The sequence below is a fragment of the Zalophus californianus genome, chromosome 3, assembly GCF_009762305.2.
Source record: "Zalophus californianus isolate mZalCal1 chromosome 3, mZalCal1.pri.v2, whole genome shotgun sequence".
NCBI classification, from domain to species: Eukaryota; Metazoa; Chordata; class Mammalia; order Carnivora; family Otariidae; genus Zalophus; species Zalophus californianus.
In genome coordinates, this window is record NC_045597.1 from 149,830,905 (window position 1) to 149,849,973 (window position 19,069).

At 35.2% G+C, this 19,069-nt stretch overlaps 1 protein-coding gene across 6 annotated transcripts in view; it reads left to right on the forward strand.

The window, feature by feature from the left end:
* Positions 1-19,069, forward strand: part of GULP1 (GULP PTB domain containing engulfment adaptor 1) — a 250,008-nt gene that overhangs the window by 178,916 nt on the left and 52,023 nt on the right. The window lies entirely within an intron of this gene.

The window sequence follows — 19,069 nt, forward strand, 5'->3', positions numbered from 1 at the left end:
TTCCATTTTCTCTTTTATCCAAGGATTTTAATTGACTTCTAAAATAACGATTAATTGAAGTTAAGTTTATATGTGTACATATGTGGACACAAATATATATAATTTATACTCATGTATAAAGCACACATAAATGCATGCACATGTAAGAACTCTGAATTTATTACATCTAACAGATCAAACGACAAATGGTACCAGCTTCTCAATCTGGCTATTTTCATGTTAGCATAGTGCCTTTAAAATAAGCAATTTCTTGAAACCTGAAAAAAACATAAAACTACATTTATTTTTCTTTTGAGTGACAGCCAGTTCCTTTCAAGTACTAAATAGCAAGGATCATTAATATTTTTTAAAGGTTTATTTATTTATATCTGAGAGAGAGAGAGAGCAGGAAGGAGGGGCAGAGGCAGAGGGAGAGGGAATCTCAAGCAGACTCCGCACTGAGCATAGAACCCAACGTGGGGCTCGAGCTCATGATCCCGAGGTCATGACCTGAGCTGAAACCAGGAGTCAGAGGCTTAACTGAGTGTGCCACCCAGGTACCCCAGATCATCAGTATTATATTGTATGTGTATCTCATCCTGCTTCATGATAAAATGTCTTAAAAGTAACCCAAACAAAAAGCTATTTCCCATGAGCTGCAAAGTTACACGTCATTTAGAATAGTGGTTTCTGTGCCTTTGCAGAGCCGTGGCTCTGCCAAATATTACTACCTTAGGTTTGCGCCTTTACATTCCAGTGAGGTAGTCAGAGCTAATATTATATTTTACAAACAGGAATAAGCACAACCTCAGAGTGCTTAAATTACTTGTTTAAGGTCACACCATGTCAATTAGAAGTGAAACCTGGGCTTCTGTGCAGATAATGTTCTTTTAGGTTCTGACCTATTTGAATTACTATTTGAATTACATTTCTTTTCTAAGCTGCCTTATCTCTCTTTTCAGAAAAGTAAGAGTAGGGGAATATATTGCCCAATTACTCATGTATTTTTTTTGTTACATAAACAACTTTTATTTTGAACTTTACATTAAAGCAGCCTTCTGCATAGAAGTATATAAAAAAGACAAAGCTGCTTTTGAGAGTGATGGGCTCTTAATCTATGGAAATACTGCTCCTCGGTACCTTATTGCCCCATTCTTTTTTTTTTTTTAACCTGTACACTTACTTTCTGCACTGTCCTAATTCAAGTAGACATTCTAGTAAGTTGGGCATGCATATCCTTGGTCAGATTAAGAGCTACCACTCTTTGTGGCACAAAGAAACATCATCACTGAATATGCAGGATTAATCTTATTTGGGCTTAATTAGAATGGGTCAGTCTTTCTTGAACTGCTGTGTTTGTTAAAAATGCAGATTCCCTGTCCACCTACCCTGATAAGTTAATTTTTTTTTTTTTTAGTTAATCTAGAATGAGTCCAGAAATCTGCATTTGTACTTGAGAAGCATGGGAAAGAGTATTTTCTTTGTATTGGAAGGGACAAAGAGCAAAACAAATGAAATACACAGATAAAGTCTATTTTAATAGCGTCCACCATGTTCCCTACCCCTCTTTACAGGAAGCTAATAATAAGTAGCAAAATTGAGTGGCTTTAGTTTCAGTTCTCTGCTCTTGCACACCAGCTGTTACAGTGTTAGTAAGCATCAAAATCATTCAAAGTTGATGATTTAGGAGACTAAAATGAAAACTGCAGTATCTGAGTAATCTATTATACTGGTGATACCTGGATAAATAAATCTTTGGGGAAGAAAGATCTTAAAATAAAATTGACTGTGCTACCATAAGGAGTAACTTTTCAAGTGCAGTGGAAGTACTTCTCTTAAACTGTTCTTAGATGTTTGCCTAGTAACCTATTAGCATCAAGATTTTCTGAATGTCTATCTGTGATTAGCAAGATTTGATGGAGTCAAAATTATACAGTAGTTTGCTTTGGAAATTCCTTGTTTTTGTCCATTTTCTTTTCCACCCTCCCTCAAGGGGGAAATCTGTTTTTTTCTTAAATTCACATCCTTTAACTGCTATTTTCTATCAGATTGGGTAAGTGTTAGTGACTGGTCATTGGTATATCCTGACTGCTCAACTCGTACCTACCAGTAATAATAACCGTACTAGCATTGTTCACTGCTTGTTGGGCACATATTCTGCCTTTATTCTCATGGTAGTCCTCTGAGCTAAGTAATGTAGTTAGAACAACCTTTGGTATACTTACCTACTTTCGTTATTATGATGGCCCCCATTTTACAAATAAGGAGATTAAGGTTTAGAGAAATTTAATACCTTGCCCAGGGTTACACAGTTAATAATCAGTAGAGTTCCCAAGTTCAGACAGCGTGGATTTTTGAGCATGAGCTTCTAATCACTACAGCATGCCCCCAGGTATTAGAACTTTAAGCTCTTTGTCTTTATGTAAGTAGAGAATTTCTCCTGTTAAAGACCTTTCTGTGTCTTATTTTGTTCTGTTAGAAAAAGATGGTCCTGTGTCTTTTCACTTAGTAGTCTCCTGCTCTTCTGTTAAGTAGCTTCTAGCAATTTATCTCTGGGATTGCCAGAACAGAAAAAGACAAGTGTCCCATTGTCACTGCTTTCTTCCAGAACATATCTGCCAGTAGGCTCTTTCTACTCCTGGCTGCCATTTGCAACCTTGAACACTCCTCTGTATCCCCCACCTCTTGTGGACCAGGTTTCCCAGAGCCATATTTTCTCTTTTCTATCCCTCAACTTACAAACTTCACTTTGTTCAGAAAGTACATTTGTTACTCATTTGCCCTGATTTCATAGACAGCCTACTCATGCTTTATTAGAATTCTAGTACCTAAGAAGGCCCTGGTGGTAAGAAACAATTGTGGGAGGCTTTGGTTGGAAAGGATCCTGGGGGGAGAGGGGTGGAATGGATTGCTATACTGGGCCAGTTCTAGTGAAAAGAGGGAGAGAGAGAGGAGAGAGCTACATCTGATGGCCATGAAAGGAGGTGTTTGATTAGATATTTGATTTGTTGTGACTGCTCCATGGCTGGCAAGGCAATTCTTAAGGAAAGATTATCTGTACATTTTAGAACATTTGTCGGAATGCATTCTTGAACGTAGACTCAGTTTTCATAAAGATACTATTGCGTATTTGTTACTGGTGCTAAATGAATATGCTAGAGGAAATCATTAATTATGTCTGTAAGGTAATGTCTATAATTTTAATTTATATAGAAATGGAGATTAATTATCTTACTAAAGTTAAAAATAATCTGCCTTTAATCTACAAACTGATAAAACATTTCCTGATATTTCCATAACTCTTAAATGAGATATATTTGAAAATAATTTCCACAGTGCGTGACACGTAGTAGAAGGCGAAAACATATTAGAAATTGTTCCTTTCTCTGTGCTTTCTAGCCATCGGCAAGAATTTCATTTAATCTCTGAGTATTTCAGAATGCTAGTAGGGCATAACTTGAAGAAGCTTTTAAGGGGTGCTCTATTGGAATTTTCCTAGAAAGTCTCCTTTTCATGTAAATATAACTAGACATGAACATAACTGCCATGGGCTTTGAATATAATACTATTCACTGAATCCTTTCTACGAGCGACTGAGAGCCCAGTTACCCAGCTTAATGCCTTATGAATCCCTGAATTAGTAATGAATCCCTGAATTAGTAATGCTATTATCATGTTTATTTTAACAATATTGTATAAAGTCTAAGTAATACATATATACATTTTACATTAATTCTCAGAAATCCATATTTACCTGTATTCCTAATTCTCTGGATTTAATTTTATGTTAAGATATACTTACTAAAATAAAGTCTTAACAAGTCTTTTAAAAATGTTTATCATAATTTCCTCAACACATTTTTTGTCCTGGTAATTACCAGCCTTGATTTTGTACTATGGAATATCTCAAAACTAATGCTAACAATGATTCTTAAGAGAACTAAGTAGCAGAAATAATTCAGCTGTCACTATGGGGTAGTGAAGAGAATGTTACAACTTTTCACTTCCAGCATTAACAATATGGAGATAAGGACAGCTCTCAAGGGAATGCACTGTCTGAAGAATAAAACTGATAAGATGTCATGATTCGTATATTCTCAATTTGAAAAACTTGACTGAAGAAACTAATTGGGACTTTTAAAAGCTTGGTGGATCTACTGGAGGTGGGAACTATACTAAGGAGAATCATTTTTAGAGCCGAGTTTGAGTTGCCTGAATGTTATATATACCCTATGGTGCCTTAAAGTGCATTTCACACCCAAGAACTATTTCATGGTTCAGTAAATTAAATGTTGACATAACAATTATGAAGAAAGTTATTGAGACAGAATGTAAAGGCGAACATAGTATTTTATCCCATTTTGATTGAGAGTGATAGGTATTTCTCCAAAGTAGTTAAAAATAGCAAAGTATATGGTGGGTTGAAATACAGTCAATAACTGTGAAGCTGGTTTTCATATTTATCGTTTCTGTAAACATAAAACAAATATCTAGTGGGTTATTTCAAATTTAATGAACTGTCCAGCATTTCAGCCAGTGAAATCATATTAATCCAGATGCATATCAAAGTCCCATCGTATATATGAAACACTTTTATCTTGTCAGCTGTGAATCAGATAGTTAACAAGTTGTGTTTCTTTGTGCTGCTGCTGAAGAACTTGTAGCCTAGTTTATGATCTGCCTCTAGCAAATTTATAGGATTAAATGGCTTTTGACTGAAAACCTATTTCTACTCCGTATTCTTGTTTTATTTTCTTTGGCTTCATTTTTCTATTTTATTTTATCTTCCTCTATTTTATGACTCTTCATAAGCCACTTTAAATACATTTGAGGACATACTGGAATGATTTCTTAAATCAGTGAAATTAAAAAATGGTGTGGTTTTTTTGTTTTGTTTTGGTTTGGTTTTTGGTTTTTTTTTTTTTTTTTGAAGAAGGAACTGTGCGAGGGTCCCTAGGAACCCAAGATCAATCATCACCAAAATCCTCTTGGTCTTCCACCTCTCTTCTGAACCTTGCTGTTTCTTTCTCCAAGGAAAACCAGCTCTCTTCTGAAGACACTGAATCCAGTTGCCCTTCCCATCCTTGAACACTTTCTGCACATGGTGGATGTTTTCTCCACACAACTACACAACTCTCCCCAGAACACCTGGCCTGGCAGGTGAATTGATTGGCCTTCTTTTTTTTCTCCCTATAGTCTCTTAACGTTGAGTCTCATGTTATCAAACTGTGCCAATTATCTTCTCCTAATTGAAGTCATCTACAATCCTCAGGTCACTCCTCCGTTCCTTCAGTATTCTAGCTCCTGCTTTATTGTCATTGTTCCCAAAATAACTCCATAAGAGGAAGAATATTATAATTTACAGAGTGGTCACATAGGAGCAGATGCTCTTGTGAGGTAGTGATCTCCCTGTCAATAAATATTCTCAAATAGACATAGCATGCCAAATCTTTGGATATGGCCTATACCTGATTCACCCATTGCATGCAGATGTGCTATTCTAGACCAGCAGTGGAATTAGCAGCGTACAATTCTATTCACACAGAAAATCATAACCAGTAGGTTAAATATTTGGGGGCCATTTGGCCCCATACATCTATGTATATATCGAACTTACAATATATAAATTATAGACATTGAGATCATTTACATGAAATATGTCCTGAATGCTGTGTCTTGACCTTCATAAATTGGATCATTTAACAGGGTAGGTTTCAGACTTTAACCAACTTATAGTCACTGAACCAGTATGCTTCTGAGGTGACCTCAGACTAACTTTTGTTGTACTATATGGTTGACCAGCTGCATGGCCTCATTAATGAGATCACCACACACCTACATAGTATATATAGTGTACTTAATTTAACAGCAAATATAATTATAGTAACTTATACAATTTTTTACTTTATTAAATTTAGAAAAGAAGGTTCTGGGAAAAGATTGTATGCAATATACTTAGCACCTAATGAAGTTTTAATGCAATGTTTCTTACAAATTTTAATCTCTAACATTTGGTAAATAGTACCCTATTTACCCACACTCTTCCTTTTGTCTTTATTTTAAGTATAGTGTTATGGGTATAATTGCTAATATGCATATACATTTCATAGTCCCTTTTTAATTTCAGGTTCCCACTTATTAAATTCCTAGAATTATAATGGAACATTAAAATCATTGGTGGAACTAGCATGACAAATACCACTTCCTTTTCACTTGTATTTATCTAATTTCAAAGTAGAAGAAAAAGCCAGAAACTAATTGATTATTCTTATTTTCTATAAAATGCTTGCATCATATGGAACAATTTAATTTCAAGGAGATTCTTTGGCTTTTATTATAAAATAGTTTTAGTTCTTCTAGTTGATTGAGACCAATCTATTGAATATTAACTCATTATCATAAGCAATCCTCAGAATGACTTTATATAGAAATATCACTGCCACTTTTTTTTTTATAAAGAGTAACCAATTTGGGGATGTAAAGTACATTGACCAAAACAACTTAGTAACAGTAGAGCCCAGATACAATCTTTTTTTTATTATGTTATGTTCATCACCATACATTACATCATTAGTTTTTGATGTAGTGTTTCCGTGAGTGCATAGATTCTTCTTAAGCACTTTATCACTATACAGAATAAAGTTTGACTTTGTCATTCAGTAAATAGCCAATCTTTGAGGACAGTATGACGTAATGAAAATAAAGCCTTTTGACTTCAGTGTTTACATGAGGATCTGTATTTTATAAATCATGTCTGTGGTAAGTTGCTAAGTTTGCTCTCCTGGTAACAAGCTGAACATTCAGTCCAAGTGGAGAAGAACCATCCACAACCTGAATTTCTTTCTTCCAGGAAGTGTACTTAGAGCAGCAAGCCAAACATACCTATGCAGAGAGGCTAATAAGACTGTTGAGAGATTGGGGTGCCTGGGTGGCTCAGTCGTTAAGCATCTGCCTTCGGCTCAGGTCATGATCCCAGCGTCCTGGGATCGAGCCCCCCAAAAGGCTTCCTGCTCCGTGGGAAGCCTGCTTCTCCCTCTCCCACTCCCCCTGCTTGTGTTCTCTCTCTCGCTGTCTCTCTCTCTCTCTGTCAAATAAATAAATAAAATCTAAAAAACAAAAACTGTTGAGAGACTAAGGGTTACTTGCCCTTCTCCTGACCTTTGTTTGTACCATCCATCCACTTTGCATTCCTTCCTGCAGACTCCTGGCAGGATTTCTAAAGGCAAAGCTTGACAGATGGAATTCTAGTGACTGAAGCCCCTCTCGCTCCCTGACATGTCATCAGGGACTGAGAAAAGGCCCTTCCCCAAGCTCTCTGCTGCATGAAAGGCTATCTACCTTCAACTAAAGAATTAACCGTATTAAAATGGCAGTAATTCTCAGAATCTTTAGTAAAATTCCATTATGGAGTTTACTGGGGCTTTATAGAGTGAGGCTCCCTGGGTTTGTACAGCTGTTTCAACTTGAATATTGGGTAACAGAATGTAAATTTTGGAACAAAGAGAGTATGCCTTTTGTGTCCTAATTCCTACTTGTAGCAGCATCCATAATTTCTTTGGACATATGTAATATTGAAATTTATACTTGATTAGCCCTGAAATGAGAGGCAAATAAGTGTCATGATTCTAATGATATCATGTCCTTGCCCATACTTCATTTATTTGTGCCTTTTAATAGCATATATCGCTTTTAAATAGAAACACATCAATCATAAGACTGAGTCAGTATATGTATTTTATATTAAGCGTGATGGGCAAGGAATTGAAGTGGCATGTCACAAAATGCTTAAAAGTCTGTTAAAAATAAGTAGGTTACTTTAAACTTTAGTCATATTAATAATTAAATGCATGTGGAGTAGAGGTTCATCTGAAATACCAGTTCTGTAGTCCCAAAATAGTAAATTTAAGTATTTGATGTATTAATCAAATATATCATGGGAATAGAAATGTATAATTCTTTTTGATTAAAGTAATACTGCAGTATAATTCTGTGTAAGTAATGGGAAGGTTTCTTTATATATATATATATATGTATATATATACATATATATATATATATATATAAAATTTGGAATTGTAGTCACTAATCAGGTTATTAAATTTTTAGAAGTAGTCCAATAAAGACATAAAGGTCTGTGTTAATACCAGGATTAGAACTTTCAAAGGGCAGCTGAAAAATGCTCTCAAAAGCTGCCCAGAAATATACGATTGATTTTTTTTTTTAAAGGCCAAGGAAAATCAAATAAAATCAACATATAGCAGAGTTCAAACAAAGCCATTTAAGCATTACACTAAAGACTAAGTGGTGCTAATTAGTGATAATTGATTTCAAATATCAAGAAAAATCTAAATAAAGTTGTTTTTAAAGAGAATAAAACATGGACTTAAAAAAATAAACAAAATTATCATATTGAAGTTAGAAGTACACAGGATTGGCCTAATGGTAACAAGAGCGCCAGGATGAGTTGTGGTAGTGGAAGCAGAATGGCTGTTTATTTTTACAATCAGTAAGGAGAGAATGAGACTATAGACAAATGCCACGAAACAGCATATGTCCTCCTATCCGCATCTGATTGTAAGGCAGACTCCTTACTGTAGTTGGACTCCGCTGGTCACGCAAACGGGAATGATGCACTTCCTCCCCTACTCCACTGTAGGACTTGCCAGGACCCTGCCCTTGTTGGAATGCCTCTGCATTTCCCCATCCTTCACTTGATTAGCCAGAGTGCTCAGTTTCCCAGCAGATCTCTTTAAGTCCTGTTAATAGAATGATGTTGAATCTATAAAATTAGAAAAAAGAATCCTGACCCCGTTAAAAAGAATCCAAGTCACAAATCCTGTTTTCCTCACATTATTCTAGGGTCTGGAACCTAATAATTCAACACCCGTGCATCACTTAGGAGCATTTATTGAATGGAAGCAAGTATTTCTAAATGAATGTCCTCTGTGTTTCCGGCACTTGACCCATGTAATTTTTGCTCACAACCCACTTAGAAGTCTGGGGATGTTTGTCTACATTTTAGAAAAAGAAGCTGCTGCTCAGAGATGTTAATTCATAGACCTGTCAGGTGGTAGAGTCAGAATTCACACCTTGTGTTCCCGACTCTCAAACCCTTTTAGTGTGGTTCCACAAAGCCACTTCCGCAGAGATCTTTGCCTTTTCTGCTTCTTACTGTATCCAAGAACCTGGAACAGTGCCCGGCACATAGTAGGTCTTCAGTAAACAGCTGTTGAATAAAAGAAGGTGCCCTCTAATTAGTGCTTCTGGGGGGACCCAAGGGAAATGAGAACAGTCCATTCATAGTCACTGGCATTAAGCTTGTTTCAGTCTGTTCCAGATCTCTCACTTCTGTTTGTTGTTGGTTTTGGTTTTTTTGTTTTGTCTTTCCTTGCATGCGTTTGACTCTTTAACTCTAGGAGAGAAAACCCCGGGGAGCAAGGATCCAGTCTTCTTTGCTTGCACCCTTATAGCACACTAATGAAAGTTCTGCATGCAGCAATGCCTCACAAAATTAATCAGGCCATATTAATCATTGACAGAAAGTCTGTTGAAAGAAATAAATACATCTGCATTTCAGGAGTGTTAGCCCACACTCATTTTTCATGCCGAAGAGCTATGCACAACCTATCAAGATCTGAAAAGTAGATGTTCTTCCCCTTTTAAAGAAATGAGGACAGCAGTTTGAGTTGTACAGTCTCTTAATGTGATCAGTCATTTTCTGTGATACTCAAGTGTGAAGGAGATGTTCTGCTCTGCTTGGGATGAGGTCTTCTCCAAAATGGCTTAAGACTTTAAAACAAACTGGTCACTTAGACCCAGAATTACTGTGACAGTTAGCGTATTTACAGATTTCTTGTGGTAGTCTATTTTGATTGTACTCAAATAATGAGGATCTAGCTAGGAAGAGTGGAACGAAAGAACCTTTGGGAAAACACCGGCACCCGCTCTGGTCATTGCGGATAAGGGGAGAGCCTACAGCGGCATTAGTAGGTCAGGGAATTTGGTCTGTTTTGTTTGCTGCTATACTCCTGGTCTAGGACAGTACCTGAAATTAGATGATGTACAACAAATATTTTTGAAATGGATTAGGATATAGAAATAATAATAATAATAATAATAATAATAATAATAATAATAATACAGTTTCTCAGAGAGGAAGTCCTGGGAAAACTATTCCCTGAAGTAGGAGGGGTACTAGAGGTTTTAAAGAATGATTGTTCCAAAAAAAAAATAAATAAAGAATGATTGTTCCAAAAGGGAGAGAAAGAGATAAATTTAGCTCAGGAAAGAGGTGAGGATTCTTGACATAGTAGGGGCTTCTCCAGAGAAATATATTCTTTGTGGAAAGAGTTCAGGAACACAAGCAGATTTGAGGCAATTACTTTGTCAAAGTTTAAACCTGAAGTAAAATAATGGGCAGTATAATATATTGCCAAAAGCTTTAGTAAGTTCCATGAAAATGAAGAATAAGAAGTGAATACTTAGGGGCACTTGGGTGGCTCCATTGTTAAGCGTCTGCCTTCAGTTCAGGTCATGATCCCAGGGTCCTGGGGGGCTCGCTGCTCCGCGGGAGGCCTGCTTCTCCCTCTCCCACTCCCCCTGCTTGTGTTCCGTCTCTCGCTGTCTCTCTGTCAAAAAATAAATTAAAAAATCTTAAAAAAATGTGAAGACTTAACTACCACTGTTATTCCTTATTGTTTTATAAGCAAAGAAAAAGACATAATTGGTAACAATATCGGGAAAGAAAAGGAAATGTTTTTCTCTTTATTGATAATTATATTCCAGTAGACTCAAATTTTAAAAAATAAAACTACTGTGCTTGAGAGGATAATTTGGTAAGCTGACTGGATACAGGGTATTTCCTATAGTGGCAATAACTTGTGGTAAATAGAATTTTAAAAAACTAAACCCCAAAGTATAAAGCAAATAGGAAGAAAAATACTCAGCCTTCCTGAAAACAGATAAAGCGTCCACAAACAGGCATATCATGTACAGATGTTCTAAAAATCTCACTTGTCTCAAGTTTTATATAATTGATTAGATTGCAATGAGAATTACAATTAAATTACAGTGAGAATTAGGAAGAATAAATGTTTGAAAATAACCAATAAAATTTAGAGACAAACCGATATACCTGTTCATGTGCTGGTAAGAATTGTAGCAGCTTCAAGAGCCAAAATCCAAATACTGGTGGCTTAAAATAGGTTTTTTTCTTCCTTACTTCACAGCCACTCCGGGTGGGTTGACTATTTGCTTGTTGTGGCCATTTTGTTATCTTATTTTAATTTCTAAGCCTAAATTCAGTGAATATTCACTCTGTTTCAGTCACTGGTTGCATTTTCTCATTCAATTCTTACACAAACACTGTGAATTTATCCCCATTTTATGAATGATGAAATTGAGTCTCTGAGAGTCTCAGTAAATAAATGGTATTTGGAAATTCAGGTTACCTCTCTGTAAAGCCAACTAAATATTCTTTTAACACCTTTAGATTTTAAGCATATTTCACAGTAGAAAGAAAGAACATACAACATAAATTTTAATCAGCCAAATGGATGTAGCATAAATGAGTATATATGCCCAGTGTACATATTATCTTTCATTGTGTTTCTGTTTTATTTAAGGTAAGTAAAGAGCATGTGTCTGAAAAATAGGAAGGCTGGAATCCTAGCCCTAGCTCTGCTACTAACAAGCTTCCCAACCTTGAGAAGAGACTTCAACTTCCTGGTCCTCAGTTTCGCATCCCTAAAATAATGGGAGTTGAATGACAGTATCTCCACAGCCCATAACCACACAGTCCACAGCCTCATTTAGAGTGGTTCTCTAATAAGAAGGTGGATTGTGAAGTCCATCTGGCTCCAAAGCCCATGGTTTTGGTTCTCTGTGTAGATTGGTTTATTTTTGTAATACTATTTATAACAATACAAGTGAATGCCCTGACTTCACTTTGCCTGTCTCACTTCTCACATGTGAAGGAAGTCTGACTGAGGAAGTGCCTCTGGGACAGGACAAAAACTTGATGCAGCTTATTGTACGCATGGGATGCAGAACTCAGTCTGGGAGACCCTGGAACACCATACTTTCTTGTGGTAGCCAGTAGGTTTGTTTTGGCTTAAACTCAGAACTCTCATTTTAAAAGCAAGAGCCTATGAAAATGATACACTCAGTATCCATGTAAAAGAGGAACAGAAATAATTTAATAGAAAGTTGCCATCATAAAATGAGAAACCCAATATCAAATCAAATATAAAATGTAGAGTTTTTAAATACTGAGCTCAATATTTTTTTTTTATTCTCCATCAAAATTTCCTGGCCCTCCTTTAAAGGATAACCTTCAGAGTATTTAGTTTAAAGTATAACCTTTCTTTTTGGTGGATCTTTTTTTTTTTTTCAGGATTATGGTTTTGGTGATTAAGTAATAGGTTTAAATCTCATTGATTCTGACCCTTTGTTAGCAGTTGAATGTTATGATGTGCCTTTTAAAAATGTTTTTTTTCCCGCATTGCTTGGCATACTGACATGGCAAGTCAGGCAAATAAAGACTATAAAATTAAATTGGCTTACTCCTATATGGCTTATCTCCTGGGTGCAGTTGATTAGCTAGAAGGTTTAAGTACATTTTTTTTTTTGACACGTATGCAGTGAAGTTAATGCCAAGAAAATTAGCCCTATCCTATTTTGAGGCTCTGCAACCTTGGTTATAAAAGATAGAGACATGCCCATTTATTTTATTCTACCTTTAGAATGTCCATTGGTCATTATCTGCCAATTATTTATTAACCTTAACATTAGATAAATCTTTTATGTTGTGAAAAGTAGAAATTATTTTCCCTTAATATTTTAAAGTAATTATATAAAGAACATCTTATCTACATAAAATCGGCATATTTTGAATTTGATATAAGTAAAGCATATATTTCATATATTTCTGTCATAAACTATCTCTTTCATATGTTAAATAGTGTCAAATTTCATAGCAATTAAACTTACAACTCTTTAGTTAATTATTTTAATTGTTACTTATCTGGCGTTTTAAAAAACCCTACTTTATTCATAGAGTGATCTTAAAAACATTTGAGGAAGTAAAGCTGGTAGTATAAATGAATCCATGTGATGTGCAACACTGCTCTCTACTGGCAAAGAAGCAAATCATAAAACTATGCAGCTTTTCATGTGAAAAAATATCAGTCTCTGAAAATGAAGATGGAATCCTCAAACTTTCACACATTTTTGCAAAATGCTTATTGTAGGTATGATGGAATACAATGAATGAACTGGAAGAAACAATACAGGCATTACTTGAGATTAATTTAAAAGAGAAGTCTGTATCATTTTAATTAATTAAAAATTGGTTGTGGAAGTGAAATATCTTAATAGCATTTTAATTTGAGAAATCTATATATTTGATGACATTTTTGGTTTTAATTTTAACAGACTATAGCTTCTAAAATACCTGTTGAGAGTGCATCTGCTGAGTATTCAAATACATTGAGCAGAGAGACGCATAGGCTATATGTATATATATTAGCTTAGTATATGAGTATATAATTAGCTTTATACTATCAAAATTTTCTCTGTATTTGTCAAAGTATTTATAGAAGATTTTTCAAAGATATTTTATAGTTTGTGGAAGATACATGCCATGTTGGCATACCTTTCAATATATAGACTAAGAATACAGAAAATATTTTTAGGTCATCTGACTTCCTACAGTCTAATATATTCTAAATGCCCTTTTTGTCTTTTATGTCTTTCTTACCTGCCCATATTGCTTAGGAGTCATATTTAATGTTTTAATCTCAACTCTTAATAATTTGGCTGGTAGTAAAAATTTAAATACACATGCACACACAATAATGCCCAGTAAATAAATAGATAAGTCATTTTTCGAAATTTAAGAGGTTTTGTTTGTTTTCACAAGTTTGTCCAATATTGTCATTGGCTGATTATTATTGTAACATGAATTTTTTTTAATTTTTTTATATTGTAACATGAATTTAAAAGATAATATTTTCAAATAATAGCTACCTTTTGGTTATGAGATAAAAGCTGATGCTTATTTTCATTGATACATTTTTCTGTAGTTCCTAAATTCCCAAAAGTGAATGTGCATTACTATTAAAATATCAATGTTTATTTATAATAAAATGGAAACATTTTGTTGTAGCATTTCAAAGCATAGGCACACAATTGTGAAGGACAGGTATTTGTACTTATGTAAGGTCTAATTCCTGATCTTTCTTAAAAAAATATGTACTAAACTGAATGTTACCTATTTGTGACTATGAAGAAAAATAATTGATGAAATTTTAAATACTTAAAGTGAGAAAAAATGCCACCAATCATTACCACTTGCAACAGAACACATAACCTTTCTCTTGCTCTTTGCCACACTGAAAAATGATACTCTGAATCGACATGTATAAAGCAAAAACAGTCTGATACATTATACTCTCTTCTCATCATTGTTTTTTCCTGCCACATGGAGGAGCTAAAACATAAAGTTGCTAAAACATAAAAGCAATTATTTTTACTCAGTTTAAAATGTTAAACATACCAATGTCCCTTTTTTTTTTTTTTGAGAGAACGCTAAAAAATAAAAAATCCTGTATTTTTCACTTAGGTAAATACCTAACAGAAAAAAACTTTTTGAGATTGATTTTTTTTCATTCAGCATAATTCCTTTGAGATCTATGCAAGTTGTTGTGTGTATCAATAATTCACTGGTTTTTATTGCTAAGTAGTATTCTGTGGTATAAATGTATCACAATTTAACTATTAATTCACTGAAGGACATTTGGGTTGTTTCCAGTGTTTGGCTATTACAAACATTACTTTGAACATCAGTGCACAGAATATTTACATGAACATAAATTTTCATTTCTTTGGGATAAGTACCCCAAAGTGCAGATGTTGTATCCTATGATAAGTGCATATTTAATTCTAAAAGAAACTACCAAACTATTATCCAGAGCTACTGTACCATTATTCCCACCAACAGCAGGATCTATAGTTGTATTTGCTAATCTGACAACCCTAATTAGTAATATTAATGATCAAAATTTTCTGATTCCCTTTGGCATTTCCTAGAACACTTAACTACTTCTTCCTATTGGCAGCATTATTCTCTTTCACCTCCCTCTGAACCATGGCAGTTGCTTGGGGCCCCGTGATTCTGGAACTCAACTCCTCCAGCTAGTTAACAACTCAGTTGGTATGGGATGGAATAATCTCTTGGCCTTGGCTTGATTTTGAGTTTCATTTTTTCTTTTATGCTTCAGGCACCAGGCAGAGTAGAAAAAGATGAAATCCTCCCTCTAATTTGCATACAAGCCTTTTCATAGCACTTATAACAAGAGCATTTATTATTTCTGATTTTGGGGGTTTTTTTGTTTAAGATTTTATTTATTTATTTAATTGACAGAGAGAGACAGAGACAGCGAGAGAGGGAACACAAGCAGGGGGAGAAGCAGGCCTCCCACCGAGCAGGGAGCCCGATGCGGGGCTCAATTCCAGGACCCCGGGATCATAACCTGAGCCGAAGGCAGTCGCTTAACCAACTGAGCCACCCAGGCGCCCCTGTTTCTGAGTTTGTATGCTGGACTGTATGTTCCTAAATGTAAGCCATTAAGTGTTTAATAGTGTCTTAACAGGTCAGTTTCTCCCAGAATGAGATCCTAAGACAAAGATTTGGGTGCAAGTAATTTATTAAGCGAGAGCTCCCAGGAGCAAAGTAAGAGTATGGAAAAGGAGGGCAGACAAGGGGAAGAAATCAAGGATGAGTACAGCATCAAGTGAAGCCCCAACCTCAGTCTGATTCTGAGGGAAGCTCAGCATGATATTGTTACATCACAGAGTTTACCCTATGTCCAAGCAGAGGAACTGGGCCTCTGTACTTCATACTAGTCATTGACTAAAAAATGTGGTAATGTGGGGTGGGGGGAGCAAAAAACTCCCAGGCATTTCTAGCTCAGTGTTGGCCAAGTGGCTTCATTGCTCAAAGGGAATCTTCTGAAGATCTGGAGTGTGAGCTCTTACCAGCAAAGTGTGCAGAAGCCAGAGGATGGTTCCTAGTGCTGATAATGTGGATCTATCAAAGGACAGCTGAGCAGGTACCAACAGTATCCACTAAATTCTGGTGTCTTCCCCATATAGTCATTAAATAAAGAAATGGAATCCCTCAAAAAAAATTTTATAAGGAGAGAAGAGCAATATCACTATCCTGATTTTTCAAAAGTCAAATAAGAGATTAAGTGACTTTTCTAACATCTTAAGATTCCAAGCCTAGAATTTATTCCAGCATGCTGCATCATATTTTAAGGGTTTTATAAGTATCTTATATAGACATATGGAATGCATATAAATATGCTTTCTTTAAGCTGAGTAAGTAGCATGATGACTTTTATAATTTAAAAAGTACAGGAAATATTATAACAAATGATTACTTTTCATTTTTAAAATGACTTCCCTTTAGGTTATCTAACACTACATAGAATAATTGGGTTAAGTGGCAAGCTCCATATTAGATGTCTGCACAGTTTAATTCCTACCATCATTCAAGGCTTCTCTCTGTGTTTCATTCTTCAGATGATTTAATTAAAGCCACTGTTTAAAAAGAATATATTAAAAGGTTCCTGGAGCACTGCAAGAGGTTAATTCATTTAGAATGTACTTGGAGTTCTTCCATAATTTTCCCATGTGGGCCTATTTACATATAATACTTATGACTCATGGCATTTCTGCTGAAAAATGAATATTCTTCCATAAATATTTCCAGTAACTCTTATAGTCTGTTATTGACACATCACACACTTCCTTCTAGTTCGAGAATCACTTACCAATAAAGAGTCTACCTTTGTTTCCCTGTTTCTGCGAACTCTAGACCACTCACTAATGCAGAATCTCTCAGTGATATGATAAATTCAGGGAGAAGGAGAACAGGAGTTTACCCGGTGGATTAACTCAGAACTAAATAGCTACTATTGTGTTAACTCTCTTCCTGTCACCTTGAACCCTTTATCCCTTCCGGAGGATCTAAAACAGTGCTTTTCAAACCTACTGACCCATTAAAATCTCCTGGGGAGCTTTAAAATGTACAGATGCCCTGGCTCTGCCCCAGACCAATTAAATCATACTCGGTAGGCACTGGTCTGTGGAAAGCCCCTATGTGATTTTTTTCATGCAGCCAAGGTTGAATACACTGATCTGAAACAGAAGCAATGTGACAGGTCCATTGGTGTCAAGAATAGATTTGACTGTGTCCCACATCTTAGAAGCACGTTTTCAATTCCTTTTAAGCTGAGAATTTCCCATTTATTTTGCTCTTTTTTGAAGGTCTGGTTACCAACTTGAGGTCACGCCTGGGCAAACCAAAGTGCCCGATGATACCGTCTGTAGGCCGTTGTAGGGTTGTTTGGGATAGTTTGAGCACGTAAGAAAAAAGAACTGTTGTATCTTATAGAATCTGAGAACTGAAACTTTTTTTACCCTAATGCTTCTGAGCCTCACTCTCTCTCCTCTGGGAGCTCACGAGAAAGCGGACCAGCAGTTAGCTGTGTTTTCAGGTCACTTTTTGTACCTGCCCCCGCTATCCTCTGACTTGTTACTGTTTTCTTACTCTGTTTCTTAGACTGCCGTACAAGGAATCATCTGTGATGCTTTTAGAAATATAATTCCCTTAACCCTACCTTAAAGGTGCTGATTTTTTAGACCAGGGCATCTGCGTTTTATATTTTAACCTGTTCCTGGGGTAATTCTCATGCTGGTAATACAGAGAGCGCATTCTGAAAAAACAAAACTCTGATTTCCTTAGTCGTTATTGTTGTTATTTTTCCAAGAATGAAGGAAGGAATAAAATGTGATATAAGAAGATACTCTGACATTACTGTTTTGCTCCTTTCCATTCTATGAGTTAACATAAAAAAATTCTACTTATTTACTTCATATAAAGTGTATACACACACACACACACACACACACACACGTCTATTTACATAAGGAGTGATGAGTTTTTAACTCACACTGGTGTTATAATTGGTACTATGTGGACAAAGTCTGGGAAATTATATACACTTACTGCATTTAATGATTATTTGCTATTATATAGAAATATCTTATAGAATAAAATATCCATACTTCAATTCTAATTAGTCTTACATGTTTCATGAGATTGGACTTCTGTTTAGGAGGTCTTACATCTCTCCAGGATAGAGGGTCTGTCACAACATGGTAATTATTATGAAACTTTTTCTCTTTTGGGGGTGGGGTAGATAGTTCAGGTATTAGCTAAAAACCTTCAGGGATATTTTAAAATTTAGTAAAATCGTAGATCCATGTTTTATTTTTAAATGTAGTTTAGCTTATAGCTCTTAGCTGGAGTGATTAGTTTTTTAAAAGTTTATATTTTAAAAGCTTATGTACTATAAGAGTGTCATAATTGGAAAACAAAGAAAATGCTTATTTGAAATTAGGAACTGTATTAAATCATATTAGTATCTTAAAATATACCATGACATTTAAATCAAGTAACAAATAAAAAACATTTATATGCTTTGAATTTACAGATAAATTAATAATTTATGTATTATTAATATGTTTTAGATCTTAAATTTTTAAGTCAACTTTATTCCTTTCCTTCTAACATAATGAAAGTAGCTTTAGTTTTCTTTCCTGTAAAAATCTTCAAATAAAATATTTAGGGGGCGCCTGAGTGGCTCAGTCAGTTAACTGTCTGCCTTTGGCTCAGGTCATGATCCCGGGATCCTGGGATAGAGCCCCTTTCAGGCTCCCTGCTCAGTGGAGAGCCTGCTTCTCCCTCTCCCTCTGCCCTCCCACCCACTCATGCACATGCTCATTCTCTCTCTCTCTCTCAGATAAGTAAATAAAATCTTTAAAAATGAAAAAAAATAAATGACTATTTAGGAAAAAAGTTTTTTAAAAAAATCTTTGAATAATAGGCATTGTATGTGTTTAAGTAATATATTTACATTTTCACATAATATAAAATAATATAAATTAATAAATCTTCTGCTTAATTAGGATTTGGGTTTGCATTACTACCATACCATGTGTATTCTGTTGTTGTTGTTGT